Genomic DNA, 20,690 nt, shown 5'->3' with positions numbered 1-20,690 from the left:
TTCGATGCCATGATGAGCTCAGCTAAATGAAAGGGAAATTATTGTAACGGATAATTCTTCAAAGTTGTCATAATGCAGGCGGAGTTTGATCATTCCATATGTTTAGAGCTTGTAATTTTTTGATAGTGAAAAATCACGGGAACCTGACGTAATTACATTATTCTGTTACAAATATTTCAATATGTGCTCAAAAGTGCAGTCAAACGTGTCCAAGTGCAATTGGTAAGTAAGCTGGGACACAGGGTTAATATGAATAAGGAACTGAAAAGGGTTTTTGACAAAATCAATTGATGTGTTTTAGCGATCGTTTGAGCAGAGCCACTCCACGCCTTTCATTTATTCATAACCAAAATGAGGGTCTATACGCCATCCCCGGGAGAAAAGTGTATTCAAAATTATGTTTCCTCTCATTTTTGTCTACGTTCTATAGTATTTGACTTTTAATATAACTGATTATGGGTAGGGGGTGGGGTATTTGGTTTGATTTTGAAATTTAAGAGGCAAATATTATGTCAGAGATAAAAATGTCAAATTTTAAGTGGGGTCCTAAGAATTTATTCAGATAATTCATGGGTTTTAAACACGATTGCTAATATTGTGATCACACATTAAGACTTTAAAAAAGAAACTAAAAAGAAACCAGAATACCATCACCAACGACAAAAATATGTTAGGAAACTAAAACAATAAATGAACCAATAGGGAAGAACTTGTGTGTAATTGACTGAAGCTACATTCGCTAGCTTTTGAATTCTTTCCCTTTGCTCAAGCGAGGTCTTTATGTTCATAATTTCAAAAGATATTTACATATTACTCAATGATCGATTGAAAATAATATTGGCTGAATCTTTATGTTTTAGTATATTCAACAGTTATTTCAGCTTAGTATTATTTTCTTTACTAACACATTCATTCCTTAGACAAAATCTTAGCAACGACTTGAAAGAAAAAAAAAGCATGCGGGTAAAAAACATAACCATTGACAATCTAAATTATATTCAGGAGACTATTTTTTTTCGTGTTGCCTATGTCCTTACCTATACAACTAATATAATTTGGTTTATTTGTAGTTCTACTTGGAATAGGTGAAATATCAAATCTCTGGAATTTGCCTTCGTCATATACCATTGGTTGATTTTTCACACATGACCAATTTTCATCATCTCCAAGTGAGAGCGATCTTTACAACATCGTTATTTGAGATTTAAATCCGACATCCGTGGACGAACAACTTACACGGTTTATACAGGAAAGCAATTCATTGCAAGAAGAATGCGATCCAGTTAGTGAACTTTTTCATCTTCAAAATGATGACTTTATGGTGATAACACAAACTATGGACAATGAACTTGTGGTTCAAATAAGGACGTATGACAATATTTGGGAATCTCAAAGGTACAAATTAATTTGTACCATTCAACAAAGTAAACTCGATAGGTTACATGCACGGTTAAACTACCTGATCATGCTGAAGGAAAGAATGGAAAAGAAGAAGAAGTAAGTCACTTTATAAGTGCTTTATAGCAACAGGAATAAAGACATATCTACTCACATATAATACCGTTAAATCTCTGTTACATAAGTATTCTCGAATTTTTTTTTTCTTCTCGGAGGAGAAGGAGGAAGGGGTATACAGGGGAGATGCAAAAAAAAAAAAAAAAGCGTGTGCCATAATTATGAGAAATAGACTGGATGTTCTAAAAAAGATGTTGATTGATCATGAAGCTGAGATGAATAATAGTTAATAATAGAATGTTAGACCACAAATAGAGGGTGGGTGCTCTAGAAAAGTTGGTGATGAAGCATAAAGCTGAATGATCCGTCAAATGCGTTGTGTATAATACGATACGGCGTTGTGGCGTTACATTGCGGCGTTACGGAATGTTACGGCGCTAAACTGCGGATTTACGGCGTTACATTACGGATTTACGACGTTATCTACGGCGTTACGTATCAAATAACAAAATAAATCAAATGACAAACTATAATTATAAAGATTCAATTTCCTTTGAATCAAATCCGAGTTAAACATCAACGAGTCAACACGAACACTTTCGATATGTCCAAGCGTTACGCTTGTTCACTATGCGATAAGACTAGTCGCAAGTTCGACATGAAGAGGCACGCACAGAATGTACATCATGATATGAAAGATCATGGGTACGAGACTGAAGATTCTAACGCTGGTGAAGAAGCTAGTGAAGATGATTTCTCCGAACCACCCTCTAAAAAGCAAAGAGTTGTAGAATCTAGCGATGAATCTAAAACAAGTGATTCAGAAAGAGAAGGAGAGGATGAATCGTCAAAGTCAGAGACACCTGACATGAAAGAACCTGAGGACAACCCTGCTTATCAAGAATGGTTAGAACAGGCCATGACAAACACCGAGGACCTCAGGGACAAAAAATATCAAAAATATATCTCCGATGGTATGGATGAAGAAGAAGCTAAAGAAAGGCTCACGTGAAAGTTCTATGCATGGGCTGTCAAACGCAGCTTTTTCGATCTTTACTCCAACTTCTTGCAGCAGAATGTGTACCTGGAAGAGCTGACATCAATCATGAAATTATGTTTGACCTCACTGAAAAAGTAGAAAATGGCTTGAATCTTCGGAAAGCCGTGAAAAGAGTATTAGCGAGACACGGTTCACAATTCGAGGGCTTATTCCAGTATCAGAATGAGAATGACGATGATAGTGAAGAAGAGACGGAGGGTACAGATGGAAGCGAAAACTAAGACTTGACATCACCTTGACAAAGAACACTTCGTCGACAACCCTAATAAGCAGTGGCGGATCCGGGGGGGGGGGGGCCGGGCGCCCCCCTTTGACAAAAAAAAAATCATGTAAATTCATGTGATTTTTACCCTTTTTAGGGGGTTGGCCCCCCCCCTGGCGCTCAAGGGGGGGGGGGGTGCAAATTGAAAAATTTCGAGGACCAAAAAAAAAAAAATTTTGCCCACTACCCCCCCACCCCCCCCCCCCCCCCCCCCCCCCCCCCCCCCCCCCCCCCCACTGAGCGACTTTTCGACCGGCGCGATTTTCAAATTTTCGGGAGCAAAAAAAAAAAAAAAAAGTTGGGCCCCCTCCCCTAAGAAATCCTGGATCCGTGCCTGCTAATAAGAGATGGCAAATTTACTCCATTTCAACGCTGTCTGCTTTTAAACGTGCATACCTGTACGGGTCCCCCCAAAAGAGAGAAAACTTTCTTTTATGTTTTAAAGATAGTTATACCTATACACTATATGTTTACTGTACAATTGTGTTAACAGTTTTTACATATTTACGATGAAATAATACAATAATGTGACTTGGGTTCTATTTATTTTCTCTAGTTAAAAATGTTTTGTATATTCTATCTTTGTTCCCTGGTAACATGACTACATTGCAATTCTTTAAAAAAAAAAAAAAAAAAAAAAAAAATCCCCTTCCACAGGGTTCTTTATTTTCAAAACAAGTTCCATCATATTCAGTATATCCATATATCATTTACAAATAATTAAATAAATCATTTCCATACATAATTTCCATAATAATAAAATACATGATCATGTTTATGATAGCACATTTCAAACACTCTCAAAACATTTTCTAAAGTGAAACCATTTCTTTTTCAATTTATTCTCTCTGAGATTTGTTTGGTATATATATATTTTTCCATTTCATAATAACGTTTTACAGCTGATAAAATTATATCAAATGATGGTAGTTGATTTCGTAATTTAGCTGAAAATATTTCTTGTCTTACAACCATCAGAACACAGTTGAGTGCATTATTATTGCTACCGCAAAATCCAAACAAAAACAATTTATTTTGATTTGTAAGTTTGATCCTTTCCCCCGTATTACGAAATATCCAGAACTCTAACTTCGACCATACTTCATTAGAACAGTTACAAAAGCAAAAAACATGTATGATAGTTTCATCACTGTTACTACAAAAAGTACACTTCTTGTCAGCCACTACACCAAATCTTAACAAACTGTCCTTCATATATAATATTCTATTTAAAATCTTGATTTGAAACCACCTCATGTTGATATCTATTGTTGACTGAAACGGAATTTGACAGTACGAACCCCAAAGTACATCTTGAAAATCTAAAAAACTTTTCCACTTTGTAAGGGCTTTACATTCTTTTACTTTGTTTTTTAGCAGAGACTGATAAATATGTGAACAACCAACATTTGTTTTCACCACAAGGTGCACGGCTTCGGGAATGATAGGTTCTAAGGCCTTACTAAGAGCTACATGTGTAGTCATTTTAAAACCTGACCGAATTGCATTACAAAGACCATAGTACTGGAGGAAATTTGTTTGTATGTCAAATATCCGCTGAAACTCAAAATATGAAAAAAAAGAAGCATCTATTTTTAGGATGTCGTTCACAAAACGTATTCCTCGTAAATTCCAAGCCCCAAAACATACCACTTTGTCATTCATTTTAATGTGGGGGTTATTCCAGAGAGGTTGACTTGCAATGTCGTCAATAAGAAGTTCGACCAAGTCTGACCAAGCGAAAAGTACCTCTTTCCAAAATGGATTTGGAGTCAAGTCTGCTAATTTTCTAAAATAATGTGAGCCCATATACAGGTGAAAAAAATAGGTTTGGGGCAAGAATGAATTGAATATGTGAAAAGTGAAACTTTCTATCTGAGAATCAGTTACAAATCTTCTAATCCATGATATTTTCAGGGATTTAGCATGAATGTAAATATCAATCATCTTAACCCCACCTTTATTATACATTTGACACATTTGTTCTCTATTGATTTTATCAGGTTTGTTACTCCATATAAATGCATAAAAAGAACGATTTATATCTTTCATAATTTGCGAATTCGGTTCTGGAAGTGAAAGAAATAAATAGTTCAATTTTGGAACCAACAAAGATTTGACTACAGTTATTCTTCCGAGGACAGTTAAAGTTCGTTTAGACCATGAAATAATTTGGCGTTTTATATCTTTAATTTTTTCAGTATAATTATGATTTACCATCTCTACTAAGTTAACCGAAAAATCTATTCCTAAGTATCTCGAATAACCTTCTGATACCCAATTTAATTTGTGCTCTGGCATTAGCTGTTTTTTGCAGGCTCTATTTTCCCCAATCCATATCACATGAGTTTTCGAAATATTGATCTTTAGGTTTGACATTTCTTCAAAATCACCCAATATTTTCAGTGAGCTCTGTAAATCTTCTTTTGTACCGTTAAGTGTCAAAATGGTGTCATCTGCGTATTGTAGTAGTTTACTATTTTCCCCCTGTAGATGCAAGCCAATTAAATCATTGGAATGTCTAATCAAAATTCCTAATATTTCGCTAACAAGTAAAAACAGGTATGTAGATAATGGGTCTCCTTGACGACACCCTTGTCCTATATTAAATCTTTCTGTGCGAAAACCATTTACTGTGACACAAGAAGAAGCATTTTGATAAAATAGATGAATCCATTTTTTCAGCGATGGCCCAAAATGAAAAAAGTCAAGGACATTGATTAGAAACTTGTGAGATATACAATCGAAGGCCTTTTCAAAATCAATCATCAACAACATGCCTGGAATGTCATTAAGTTCGGTATATAATAATATATCATAAAGTAAACGAATATTTTCTCCGATAAAACGGCCTTTCAAAAAATCCTTTTTGATTCTCATGTATCAAGTGGGGCAATACTTGCTTTAATCGATTAGCTATGCACCCATATGCATTGTATATAACATTTAAAAGTGAAATAGGACGCAAATTCTTTAATAAATGTCGAGGCTTGTTTCCTTTAGGAATTAAAGTGATTATTCCTATTTTTTGTGATTGCGACAATTCTCCTGTAAAATAAGCAAAGTTCAAAGATCTGATCATAAATGTTTTAAGATATTGCCAAAAGAAACGAAAAAATTCAACGGTGAAGCCATCTTGCCCAGGGGATTTATTATTTTTCATACTTTTAGCATTAAACAAACCTCACTTTCACTCAAAGGACCCTCTAATAATTTAGATAATTCTGGAGTTAACTTAGGAATATCTGGATAGTTTAATAATGTGTCTATATCTACCTCTTCAGTGTCTTTCCTCTTATATAAGTTTGAATAAAATTTAAAGATTTCGTTTGATATACCATCTTGTCCACTAATAACATCTCCATTTTCTGTTGACAATTGTCGTATTTCTTTATTTACTTTATTCTGTTTTTCCAAGTTTAAAAAATATTTTGATGACCTTTCTCCTAGCTCCATCCATTTGATTCTAGATCTCATGATAATTCCATCATTTACTTTTAGGCGATAGGTTTCAAGTTGTGACTTTTTGTCACTTAATTCTTTTAGTAATGCGGTCTTATCATTCGATGTCACTAGTCTTTGTTCCAGTACTTCGATATTTCTTTCCAGTTCCTTTTCCTGACTAATGTTTTGTTTCTTAATGAACGAGCCATAGGATATAGATTCACCTCGTAATAGCATTATCAAAGTTTTAAAAAGTTTTACAATTTCCAACTATGTTATCGTTTTCATCAAACTCTACCTCATCTTTTGCATAAAATGTAATTGTCTCTTTTATAGTTTTTATAATTTTTGACACAAAATTTTCATCTTTTAATAGAGAATTATTAAATTTCCAAATTCCCGGACCCCGTTTAATTTTATTTAAAGTCAAGCTAAGACAAACTAATGAGTGATCTGTTCGATAACCAGATAAAATATCAGATTTATGAACTAGTGATAGTAATTCTGATGATATAAAAAAGAAGTCTAATCTACTTTGTTTAAAAGGGTTCGGTTGGCGCCACATGTAATATTTTTTCACAGGATATCTAATTCTCCATGGGTCACATAGATCTAATTCGTCCTTCATATTTTTAACCTGCTGTATCGCCCTAGGATTATTTACATGAACATAATTATGAGTATCAAGGGTCTGGTCCTGCACTAAATTCCAGTCTCCACAAATAACAACATGTGGATTTTCGAACTCTGTTATGATACGTTGTAAATCAGTATAAAAAGTTGGATTATCAGTGTTCGGGCCAGATAAAGACGCCATAATGTCGTACTCATAATAATGTCAAATCTAAAACTACTAAGTTTCCACCATTGTCTATTCTACTTTGATTAACTTTAACCGGAATAGTATCCTTAAACAAAATTGCTACTCCTCTAGAGCTGGATGTATGATAAGAGAAAAAACACTTGCCTCCCCATTTGCGACATATTTCTGTTTCTATGTCAGGAGTAAAATGAGTGTCTTGAATACAACATACATCATATTGTTTAGATTTCAAATATAACAAAACATCTTCTCTTTTCTTATCATTTGCTAGGCCGTGACAATTCATTGAAATAAAAGTAATGTCACCCTGCATCAAACGAGAGTACCGAGGCGAAAAAAGACGAAGAACTACCTGTGGAAGATTTTTTCAAGATAAATACAACTACAACTAATACACATACAAAAACACAAACATTAAACACTAAGGTCGAATAACGACACGCCCGACAAGCCACGGGCAACAGCATTGTGGCCAAAATAAATCCTCTCAAGACCCTTTGAAATACGAGAGCAACGATTTACATTAATTTACATAGCAGGGAGTGTAACAGAAAGAGAGATAAAGATAGATGGTGCAACATCCTTAGTTCAAGAGTTCAAGCATTGCAATTCTTATCTTTGTATTCAAATCCGTTTTGCATAAAGTTGTCCACATTGAAACGGAAACAAATAAAGTAAAATAAAGTAAAATATCTGTACTACATATTGTTTTATTTCATGGATGTGTGTATTCTACGTCACAATAGTCGTACAACATACACAGTATGTCCAGAATGAATAGAGTCGAGATGGTGAAAGTATGAAATAAAGTCGAGATGGTGAAAGTATGAAATAGAGTCGAGATGGTGAAAGTATGAAATAAAGTCGAGATGGTGAAAGTATGAAATAGAGTCGAGATGGTGAAAGTATAAAATAGAGTCGAGATGGTGAAAGTATGAAATAGAGTCGAGATGGTGAAAGTATGAAATAGAGTCGAGATGGTGAAAGTATGAAATAGAGTCGATATGATGAAAGTATGAAATAGAGTCGAGATGGTGAAAGTATGAAATAGAGTCGAGATGGTGAAAGTATGAAATAGAGTCGAGATGGTGAAAGTATGAAATAAAGTCGAGATGGTGAAAGTATGAAATAGAGTCGATATGATGAAAGTATGAAATAGAGTCGAGATGGTGAAAGTATGGAATAGAGTCGAGATGGTGAAAGTATGAAATAGAGTCGAGATGGTGAAAGTATGAAATAAAGTCGAGATGGTGAAAGTATGAAATAGAGTTGAGATGGTGAAAGTATGAAATAGAGTCGAGATGGTGAAAGTATGAAATAGAGTCGAGATGGTGAAAGTATGAAATAGAGTCGAGATGGTGAAAGTATGAAATAGAGTCGAGATGGTGAAAGTATGAAATAGAGTCGAGATGGTGAAAGTATGAAATAGAGTTGAGATGGTGAAAGTATGAAAGAAATTAAAGAAAGTCAAAAAGTCAAAATTCCATAGACACTCGTGTTAAAAGTCAGTTCCACAAATAAAATACCTATCCACTATTCAAAACTAGTCAATAATTCCTAAAGATCTTTAAGTAAAATTCTAAATGTCAAAATGTATATAATAAGTGTAACACGTTTTTCACACTATAAATGTAAAACAAACCGAAAAATGAATATTTAGAATTGAGTTCCTGCATGAACATGTAACGAGGGAATGATGACTCTAGTTGGAAAAATATTTTTAGGTATGAATTTATTGTGCTTTTAACATTATTTGCCAGTATTTTATGTAGATCTTTTTTGTACTTGTACTGTTTGAAGTAAGAAATATTCCAAATTATATTATTTGGAAAAATAATAACATTACCTTTTAAAAAAAAACGGTGTTTTATCGAGAATGACAAGACGCCTGTTTATTGAAAATGTATTATTTGATTACAAATTGTATGTGAAATGGCTTTACATTAATTAATAAAAAGGTGAACGCACAACAGCTCTTATTTGATTTTAAAGAAAGCATTGGTTAGATAGATTAAGTGATGTCAATGATCTTGAAGATGAATATGATATTTCGAATCTTATAGAAATAGAAACAGGGCATAAAGTAAATGTTTTGTTATGAAAGTGAAAGATTACTATCGTTTGCTAACACGGAAAAAATCAAAAGAGCCAATTGTCATTTATTTTTGAATTCCTTTCTAGTTTTAAGAATAATAACTTTTTTTGAAAGCATGTATTTTCATTGAAAATAAACTTAAAGCAAATGCGAAATAGTAAAATTAAACAATTTTATTTTAAGATGATCGATTCACAGGATTCTTGCCTCAGAAGAAAATTATATAAATGGCAAATTGCGAAAAATAATTGATGCAACACCTGTGGACAAGTTGATTCAACATTTCACTTTATGTCATATTGCAAGGATGTGATTATGTTTTGGAAAATAATAAGTAATTTGAGTCCAACAGAGAAAAATCACTAAGTAAAATTCATAAAGTCACAATCACATTGACACGCGTGTTATAAGTCAGTTTTTATCGAAAAAAATTACAAGTCCAAAATGACAAATCCCTAATCAAATTCAAAAAGTCAAGACCTCGTCAAAACCCCATAGACACGCGTGTTATAAGTCCGTTTTTTCTCGAAAATAGACTATGTCAAAGTTAATGTACACGAGTCAATTAGAAATAGTATAAGTACGAAAATATTCGTGTACAAACCCTATGGCCGTCCGCCTACTCACTGCTATAACTACTCGTATGCCAGTAAAATAAAAAGAGTTTCAGAATTGTCCAAGTCTTTCGGTTACACAAACAAATATAAAACTGATTATTTCTTGTATCAAATTCTTGCTTGTAGATTAGCTCCGAGAGGATCTATAAATATTTTCAAGCGAAATTTTAAAAGTGGGCTGAATGGAAACAAAATGAGGTGAATAGGAACGAAAAGATCCGGCTTATTCCGATCAACATGATCAGTATACCATGTGTATTCTTCTGAAAATAAAGTAATAAAATACCCGGATGGAAGCACCGTATTGTATTTTCATATCGCAAAGTAATGTATTTAATCGTAGAAAAATAGCTTACCCTATGCGCGACTGATATTAGTTCTCGATCGGAGGAGATGAGAGATCCGACTTGGATGCTGATATTTTTCTTGCTTGGGTGAAGGCTTCGATGTAGCTAGCAGAATGATTTAACAAGAAATGAACGCTCAGCTATTATAGGCATCACACTAAATTTGTTTCAGATTGAATTGTATTAATTCCTACCTGCATAACAGGTCACCTTAGGTTCTTGATTAGTGCACGACAATCAAACCTTTCTGATTATCATAATAATTAAAACACCATATGGAATAGAATCGTAAACAGGTAACCTTAGGTTCTTGATTAGTGCACGGCAATCAAACCTTTCTGATCATCATAATAATAACACCATATATGGAATAGAATTGTAAACAGGTAACCTTAGGTTCTTGATTATGTGCATGACAATCAAGGCCTTTCTGATTATCGTAATAATTAAAACACCATATGGAATTGAATCGCAAACAGGTAACCTTAGTTTCTTGATTATGTACATAACGATAAAAAACTAGCCAAGAGAGAGAGAGAGAGAGAGAGGTCTGCTACTTATACACTACACTACATATAACATGTACCTTTCCAGCCAACTACTCGGACAAATTTTCGTTTTTACCCAAATCTGTGTAAAAATAAAAAAAATCATACAATAAGGGTTAAAATTTCACCCAACTTTTGGGTAAAAAATTACACAAGAACAAAGTAAACGAGTACCCAGGATGAGTTGGGTAAGAATTACCCAATGTTGTGTCAAAAACAGGAACATGGTTGTCGTTGGGTAACATTTTACCTTTTACATTGGGTCAAATATATTGCACATCAGTTGAGTAAAACATTAAACATTTGCTGGGTAAATTTTTACCCAACCACCCCTGTGTCAAATTTTACCCAACAAACATGCATGTTCCCTTTTTACCCTCGTAAAGTGTAAAATTTTACCCAATATTGGGTATCATTTTTTTTAGAGTGTAATAATACTAAAAACACCTTTGTTTTACAATTATTTTAGGTGCTCTTCAAAAAGAAGATTTGAGATAAATGAGGTAAAAGTAATTATAGTATAATTGTACAGGTTAATGCACAGAGAAATTCAAGTCCATTGAATTGAAAGAGTGAATAAGCAGGCTAAGGTAAGAAAGGTAATGAGAGCATTATGGTAAGCATGTTATCTAGGTACTCTGAAATGCAAAGACTCTCCAGATTCATACATTTTGCACGATAGAAATTTCAGTCATTTTGTGAAAAATTGTTGGACACCAGTGGTGGATCCAGAGGGGGGGGGGGGGGGGGGGGGGGCGGCGGATGCGACACCGAACCTCGATGCTCGAATTTAGCTGCACTTCATGCAAATATTTGTCTTTCAAGATGGAGCCGACACACATTCATGAGATTTAACAGGACGGACGTGAGACTATTCCACCCGTGCTTATCAATCCCGTGGTCAGTAATAACCGAAAAATCTATAAACACCGTAATTTCAAAATTATGACTTCCCTGTCCCAATGTAAAGAATGCTTTGTTATATCACGACTATCGAGTGACAGCATAGGGGTTATTTACACGTCAAGGGTTTCGGAACGTGTCACTCTATCTCGTTCGGTATCTCCATAAATGTCGGGGTTTTATGTTCGTGAGTTACACCTCGAATGGTCCATCTAAAAGTTTACGGCGTAATTCCAGGGAAAATCGAAAAGCAACACGCGGAAATTAAGTTACCCGATTTTAAAGGGACTAAATCTGATTTTTGAAATCATAGATTATGAAAAAGTAGTTAAAATCAAACATATTTGGAAAGCTTCGAGAAACGAGATTATAATCATTTAGTGTCTAAAATAATATTTTGTTTTCGTTTGATATCATATCACGTTTTCTACATCCACTGAATAGATTTATCTTCAAGACGAGGAGCGGGGATGGGGCTCGTTGAAACGAAATCACTCTATTTTTTTTAGTTATCCCGCTGCCTTAAACGCTGTATACTGATTCTATGATATATTTGACAGACTATACTTTGGGGATATGGCGAAAAATTAAAACTGAAAACAAATCGCGAATGTCATTATAACCATGATAATCAAGAGGAAAATTAACAAAGATGGCGGTGGAGGAAACATTGACAATTCTGAAGCTAAAAGTATGAAATGTGTACAGAAAAAAAAGCTTCGAAATGTTCGGGAGAAATCCTACACAACGGCAAATCAGTACACACCCTCTCTTTCGAATGCGAACCATGCAAAGTAGTATGAATTTGCAAACATTCTTCTTTAACTTCTGAAAAAAATGAGGCCAGCAAGAATGTCAGGTACACAGGAATGCAACAAATGCTCCCAAAACATCATTCACAATAAGCGTGAGAGAGAGAGAGGGAGAGAGAGAGTGGGAGAGGGGGAGCAATTAAGACAGGGAGGGGGAAGGGAGAGAGAGAGAGAGAGGGAGAGGAGTGGGAGGGTGGGGGAGAGATAGACAGAGAAACAGAGAGGGAAGGAGAGAGAGAGAGAGGAGGGAGAGGGGGGTCAATTAGGGGAAGGGAGGGGGAAGGGAGAAAGAGAGAGAGAGAGAGAGAAGGAGAGGGGAGAGGGGAGAGGGAGAGAGAGAAAGAGAATGTGAGAGGAGGAGAGGGGAGAGGGGGGGGGTGGGGAAGAGATAGACAGACAGACAGAGAGGTAAGGGAAGAGAGAGAGAGAGAGAGAGAGAGAGAGAGAGAGAGGGAGAGATATATTGGGAGTGTTTTTTGTTGGGGGGGGGGGGGGTGGGGGCTTGGGGTAGCGGGATAACAGAGAATGTTGATCCACCACCAGTTGCTGCGAAACATCATCGGTTCTCGTCCACACTCCGACCAAATACCACAACGGACATGATAGCTTGAAAAATAGACCTCGGGTTTGTGGGCGCACGCAGAAAATAGATGTGTCCATTTGAGTCAAAGAAATATTCCATCTACCGTGTTCCGCAATGTGACAAATCGGTCCTTAGGTATCGTTTCCACCAATAACAGACAGATAATATTGATGGGTAAACGTGCATGCCGCAGTTTTTGAAATCATACATGTACATGTAGGTTAGTGATGTTAAACCGTGGTGACCGAGTTTGCAGCCATAAATGATGACTCAATCAAATCGTGACATGCTTTGCTCTGTAAGTGTAAGCACATGCAGACTTCATCAGGTTCGTCTTTCGTGAAGGAGGAGGGGAGACACAAGTCATGAAGGTATTTGGTGCCCCGATAGTTGGAATATTTTCCCCTCCCCTTTGGTCCGTCAGCTGTTTTGAATTGCAGTTTGTTCCATCCAACGTCTCCATTTGCACCCTGTGTAAATCAGGCCAATAATACATTCTGCAGTTTTCTGATGTTCATGTTTGTGCTTCATCTGAGAGGCGTACATAATATGAAGTAAATTCGAATCAAGCTAAAATGCAACATCTTGATGAAAATAAAACGTAATAGGATGGCATTCTGTCTTCTCTATCAATGCTATAATCTGACCAACTGAAGGACAAGGCGTATGTTGATGCTCGAAGTGCAGGCATTGGGCGGGTCCTTTGGCCCTTTTTTTCTTCTTCTGATGTTCATGTTTGTGCTTCATCTGAGAGGCGTACATAATTATGAAGCCAAACATGAACATCAGAAAACAAAAAACATATTGCCTTACCATAATCTATATACCCTTTTTTTGGGGGGGGGGGGGGAGGGGGGGGTATATGGGTCGGTGATGCATGCGCCGATCTTACTCGCCATTTGGTATTTCACATCCTAACCCAAAATCGTTGTCCCAAACCTTATGCTACCATACTCACCCAAACTAGTCAATGAAATTCTCATAATATTGTATGATATTTATGTCACAGCTACACTTATAGTTTGAGGGAGCTTTATTAGGCAAACCAGTGGTGCTTTTCTTTGACCACCCTATACATCACAATCATGCAATGACGAGATGCTGAAATCTGATTCTCGATTGATTCTCGCTTCTTCTCCCAGAGATATTACGACCATCTGAATATCCTTCAGTCCTTATAATGTTATGTCGTCCTATCACAAATAGGCCTACATGCCTTTCGAGTGGTTGTAAAATCGATGCATATATATAAATGGCGCTTTTCTTTGAACACCCTATACATCACAATCATGTAATGACGAGATGCTGAAATCTTTTTCTCGATTGAGTTTTTCAGAGATATCACGATCAAGATCTGAATATCCTCAATTCCTTATCATATAATGATATCCTATCACAAATATACATGCCTTTCGAGTGGTTGTAAATCGGTGCATATCAATTGCGCTTTTCTTTGAACACCCTGTACATCCATCCCAATGACGAGCTTTCGAGATCTTATTTCTCGATTGAGTCTCGCTGCTTCCTCCAGAGACACTGCCATCATTTGGATATCCTCAATTCCTTATTATGTTAGTAGGAATGCCTCCTGGTTCCTTGCCCCCTTCCCGTATCAAGTGGAGGTAGAATAACCCACAATTTCCTGTGATTTTATGACGAATTGTGTATTTTATTAGAGGCGAGGTGTCGAAGCGGGGTGTCGGGGAAATAAACTACTCTTGTTAGATTTCACCGAAGATGACTAAACTGCCTTAAAACTGAAATATACATCAAAACAATCGGTGCAATCATGAAAAGGAATGTGAGGATATATGCTTTTATATCCCGGACTACAGATCGAAAGGCCTAAATGTCAAATATATTCCGAAATACATTTTAAAAAAATCACAGCGCAAGTCATGAAGAAAACCCTTTGTTCAGAATTTTCACAGATGATTGTCTGAGAAGATATTAAGCAATGACGACAGACACTAATCAGAATTACATTTTTTCGTAATTCTAAATGTATAGTCTACACAATCATAGACTGAAACATATACCTGCATGTATTTGAATACCTACCAATACCTACCAACCTACCTACCTTAACAGCAATACTTGCTCTGAGAATGGTTACGCCAATCATGATATACTATACTATTTTAAAGAAATATCGGATAAAATAAAATGGGAAAAAGGAGGAGAAGAAGACAAGTATGTTTGATATTAGGCAATTCGATTCAAAATTGAATAGGGGATGATCAGGGACAGTGATGCAATGTGGGTCCAATCAATGCGGGGAGGGAGGAGGGGGGGGGGGGGGGGGGGGGGTGATACGTTCCACTGACAAGAACAAGTAGGCTATAACCAAGACAAATGCCTAATACAGAATATAAAATCAAGGGGTAGCAATTATGGCATTAGGAGTAAGCCCATAAGTTTCATTTTTTTTTAAAACCATTTTGGTTAAGGATGAGTATCAAAAGCTTGAGAAGGCAATGACACCTCTGTCTTCACCGCAGGGTACCATGCGCACGATGGGTAAGAGAAGCCACCATCCCTATCCCCACCCTCTGATTACCATGTCAAACACCGGGATAGAACGGGAAACGAACCCTGTCACGGCACGGGTCCCACCGGAGACCTAGGGTAGGGGGATGGTGCACACAGGAATGGCTTCAAGAAGCGGGGAATCCCCTTGTGAGTTGCGGCTGTGACTGTGGCCATCGCGTACAGTTTGAGAGGAAGGCGATGACCTGTGAAGGAAATTGATTGAGTAAACTAACCGAATTTAAAAAGAGTGGCGACTCTATATCATCCATCTTTAAAGCTTACAAAATAGTTATAGTAAATTAATTTGAATGAAAGTTCGATAACGAAATAATTAACCAAATTTGGATAAAGTGCGGACTCAGCATCTGTCATCCAGTTTGGAAACATACAGAATGGTCAATCTTAATTACGCTAATTACTGATTCATGAACGAGTTTGATAAACACCATAATGACTCCTGACTGAATCTTCCGAACCCAGACACTCATGGTGATAAGGAATAATCACAGATGATATAAAATAGTGAGATCAAGATATATCCGAAGTGCCCTACGAAGCACTCAGCACAGAATAACGAGGAAGAAAAGAAATTATTTACAATCCATCTTCAGACTTATAGAATGTATTACACATCGATAGTTATTTTAAAAAATACACTAAAGCAATTCCTTGGAACAAAATTAGATGTGCTACAAGGAACCCCTTAAACATCAACATATCTTGAAATCATTTATTAAAAATTCTGTTCCACAATATTTGATCTGTTGCTAAAAAAGAAGAATTGCTTGAATAGCAACTTCTTGGCAAATAGGACAGAGATTTAAAGGGGTACACGCATCCACAAACTTGCAAACCGACAGGGTCTCTATCCACCCCTCTTCTAAATTCTAACTGTGCCCCTTCCAGCCTGAACCCTACAAGTAATGTGGGTTGAACATTACCCATCATATATTTATGTCCCACTGGTTTCATCAATAATTTATTGCACGCTATGTTTGTCATTAATGTCATGTATGCCAAAGTTGAAAACAGGCGAAAGATGCGAGTTGAAGACGAGAAAGACAGATGCAGAGATTGATATTTGATCAGGGCTTAATCTTCATTCAATTTTTTTCTGGTAGGAACATAAGCTCGATCTGTTTCAGGACTATGTTTCCCAGACCCTTACAATCTAGAGTAGCACGCACAATCGATCAAAACATAAGATATTTCATGACATTCATCATAATCTGCTACTTTGCGAGCTATAAAAAAGTACACCAAAAGGTGAAAGCATTTAGGTTGTTTTCAGTATGTAAATGCGACAATAACGGTAAAAATAGAAACAGCCATAACTCATGTACGATAAGGATTCTAGAATGTATGGTCGATATAAGGTGAAATTCTGTATGTATTTGTCTGCCGACGAAAGAATATGGCATGAGAACAAAAAGTAGAATATCTTTTGAGATAATTGCCCCTTTGAATTTATGTGAAAGAGTAAACGTTTTAAAGTATTTTCATACATGTTGCAGATGATTTATTAGAAAATGAATGACGTATACATTCTTGATATTTCCATTTTTGTACGCGCAGAAGATGTTGAGTGTCCCTCAAAATAAACGACAGGAACCGCAGGGCATTTTGAAGGGGGGGGGGGGGGCTGAGCATGCAAAGATCGTTATAATTTGAGTATTTCATTAGCAATTTGAAAGGTGTCTACGAGAAAAAGGTGGGAGCTGCATGCAGCCTCCTTCCCCATCCGATTCCGCGGTCCCGGAGTGGAAAGTATCTCATTATCAAAAGTCCAATTCTCGTGCACTTCTCGTCTCATTATCATTAATCGTTTGTATTCTCAAAAACGTTTGTATTTCCATACAAGCCTTAAAAAAGCCCCCGCTTTTTGACTGTTTTCGTCAGCCGCTCTCTGCGGGCAAATCCCCGATTCCGTGACCGGGCAAGATCAACGGGAAATCCCATACACGGGAGAGCTGATTGAGAGAGCTGTCATCAACTCAACATATCTTCTTTTCATTTCGAACCGGACCCATACCATGAGGCCATGGTTAAGATGGGGATATGTAGAGGTTTAACGTGGCCTACATGTATCAAGTGATATCTAGAGCATGCATACTATGTATGTCTAAGAAGGAACGTATATCCACGTCAACTTAATTGGAAGAATATTTTCAACGCGATTTGTCTGTCTTTAACGAATATTTTTGCCTCGCTCCTACCCTCTCCTCTCTGAATGCGCCTCCCTTCCCATAGTTTCAAGCTTCTCCGTTTAGTTTTCCTCTCTCTATCTCTCTCTCTCCCCCACTAGCCCCCTTCTCTATATAGACATAAATACATATATATATATATATTTCTGTATTACCCCATTCCATCTCTTTTTTATCTCTTTCTAAAACAAAAAATCCATCTCAAGTTCTGTTTTATTCTACTCTAAATTCAGATGTTAAATCGAATGTGAAGAAGGAAGGAATACATGAAATGAAGAAATGAATGAATGAATGAATCAATCCTTCCATAAACCTATCACTAAATCAATGCGTGCATGCATCCATAAATTCATCTATCACGTCTATCTATCTATTCATTCATCTATCCATGTACATTTGTTAAAGTATTATAATAAAAGTGACTCAATAATTGCCTTTTTTAAAGAGAATTATATTACTGCGATTGACATTAATTGCTCGTTCCCTCTATTTTTAAAGAATACCATAAACTTAACTACCCTTCGGGGCTTACAACTAACAAGCATAGCTTCCACCATAAGCCCCTCCATATTTCACTCCTCTTCTTATTTTAGTATTTCGAACAAATTGATGTGAGGTACTCAATTTATGTTTTTGTACCATTTTACTTTGTAAGATCATTGACAATTTTAAATATAATGTAAAAATAAACTGAAATCGAAACTAAAAATCTATCTATCTATCTTTCTATATATATCTAATTATGCAATCAATCAATCAATCAATACAAAATCAGGTAAACGACCAATCAATCATCCAACCAACCAACCAACCAACTAACCAACTAACCAACCAACAAACAAACCAACCAACCAATTAAGCAATCATCCAATCAATCAATCAACTAACCATATAATCAGTCAATTAATCAATTATTAAAACAATCATTCAATCGATCAATCATTCAATCAATCAATCAATCAATCAATCAATCAATCAACTAACCATATAATCAGTCAATCAATCAATTATTAAAACAATCATTCAATCAATCAATCATTCAATCAATCAATCAATCAATCAATCAATCAATCAGTCCATCCATCCATCCATCAATCAGTCATTACTTCAATGAGTGCATGAGTCAATTAGTCAATCGGACAGTGACATCTATTTTTTTTACATGTCAATATTTGATCATCCTGTACATTCCATAACTTAGTGTTTCGTGGCGGGCATACGGTGGGGTCTGCGAAAGTGTGTGTGTGGTGTGGGGGGGGGGGGGGGGGTATTGATGCTCCCTCAGACAGTGTTTAACCCCTTCAGGGTGCAGTGAAAGGGGGCAGGAAGACACCCCAGACAATGACTTCTTCTACCCTGAAACTCACACCCATCTCATATCGGATGACTATATCGGATCTCATACCGGATGAATGATGGCAGATGAGTGTAGGCCTATGCCCCAATGGATCGTTTTATAGATCGGATACATAACATGATATCAAGACCTGAAATGTCTCCTTAACAGCTCTATCAGAAGATGTGATGCTTTCACCATGGACTCCATGCTTTTACTGTGAGGAGATGGGTACGTCGAAACGATAGCTCTACTAACTCTTTAGAGTCTTATAAATCGAGATGAGCAATTGCATCCAATGTAAAAGAGGCACCGATACGACTAAAAGATTATGCTTGAAAAAATGTATTTCGTTATCATTTTAATTCGCATCGACTCTGAAATGACAGTTCATTGAACAAAATATTGAATTATATTTCAGCTGTTTAAAAATGATAGGCTGCTATTTCTTTTTAAATTTGAGGAAACATATTGCTTCACATCACCATGATCACCATCACCATCTTCCTCCTCCTCCTCCTCCTCCTCCTCCTCCTCCTCCTCCTCCTCCTCATCATCATCATCATCATCATCATTATCATCATCATAATTAATTCCATTATTATCACAGTTACGGTAAACAAACGTGAAGTAGAAGGGAGACAAGAAAATGAAGAAGAAGAACAAAAGACGAAGCAGAAAAAAAGGAGCCATAAAAAAGAAGAAAATTAAGAATTAATAAGAAAACAAAGCAGAAAAAAGAGCAAGGAAAACAGAAGAAGAATAAGATGAAAATGTAGCGAAGGAAAGAAAAATGAAGGCAGAAAATGACAATGAAGAGATTTATCTGGAAAACAAGGGAAGGAGACCAAACAGTCATACAATTGATGAAATGTCTTTATTGAAAAACATTTTATTGACCTTGGAAATATTTTATCCATGTGTATAAGGCAATCGCTTATTGAATCATAAATTCAGTAGAACATTCATTGGTCGCAGTACATTGCTCAACATTCTAAAAATACTAGTTTAATTTTGATAATGAACATGATGAATTTCATTGTTAACTTGCCCAAATGACGTCACTGTCCTGATAATGTGATTCCACGTTTTACACCGCCATGGAGTTTCGTCAATATAAATGAAATGTGACTTATAGATTTGCAGGAAAGAGAGGAGGCCAGGGGGAACAATAATATCTTGAAGAAGAAAACAATAATAATAATAATATGGATATTTATCTAGTGCCGGTATCCGCCAGGCTCTGAAGCTCATGAGAAGAATGAGAAGAAAATGAGTGAGCTTTTGACCCATAGTCACCCCATTATAATATATAAATACAAGTCAAGACATACTCATGATGTCATGCTAACATATCTTTCTGTATTTATCAGTTGTTTATGGTGTTAATTTACATGAAAGCAATGTACAATTTCTCAATTGAAAACAATTTTTTCCCAAAATAAAGCTTTCTGAAACACCAGAGAGATACCAATAACTTAACCAATGTCAGTTAACGCGCTATTATCGTAAAACTGTAAGATAATTACCTCCCAAATTTTTACTCGAAATGTTGACCAGCTGATCACTCTAGCTTAGAGCTTACAAATCACTCAATCAACATAAAACCGTTTAGCTTGTTACATTATAACCCATCAACATGGGCAGATCCAGGTTTTCCCCCAAAAAA

Source organism: Strongylocentrotus purpuratus, unplaced genomic scaffold (genome assembly GCF_000002235.5).
Source record: "Strongylocentrotus purpuratus isolate Spur 01 unplaced genomic scaffold, Spur_5.0 spur5_scaffold_9, whole genome shotgun sequence".
Taxonomy (NCBI): Eukaryota; Metazoa; Echinodermata; class Echinoidea; order Camarodonta; family Strongylocentrotidae; genus Strongylocentrotus; species Strongylocentrotus purpuratus.
The sequence above is the reverse complement of the archived record's forward strand: the minus strand, read 5'-3'. Positions refer to the sequence as shown.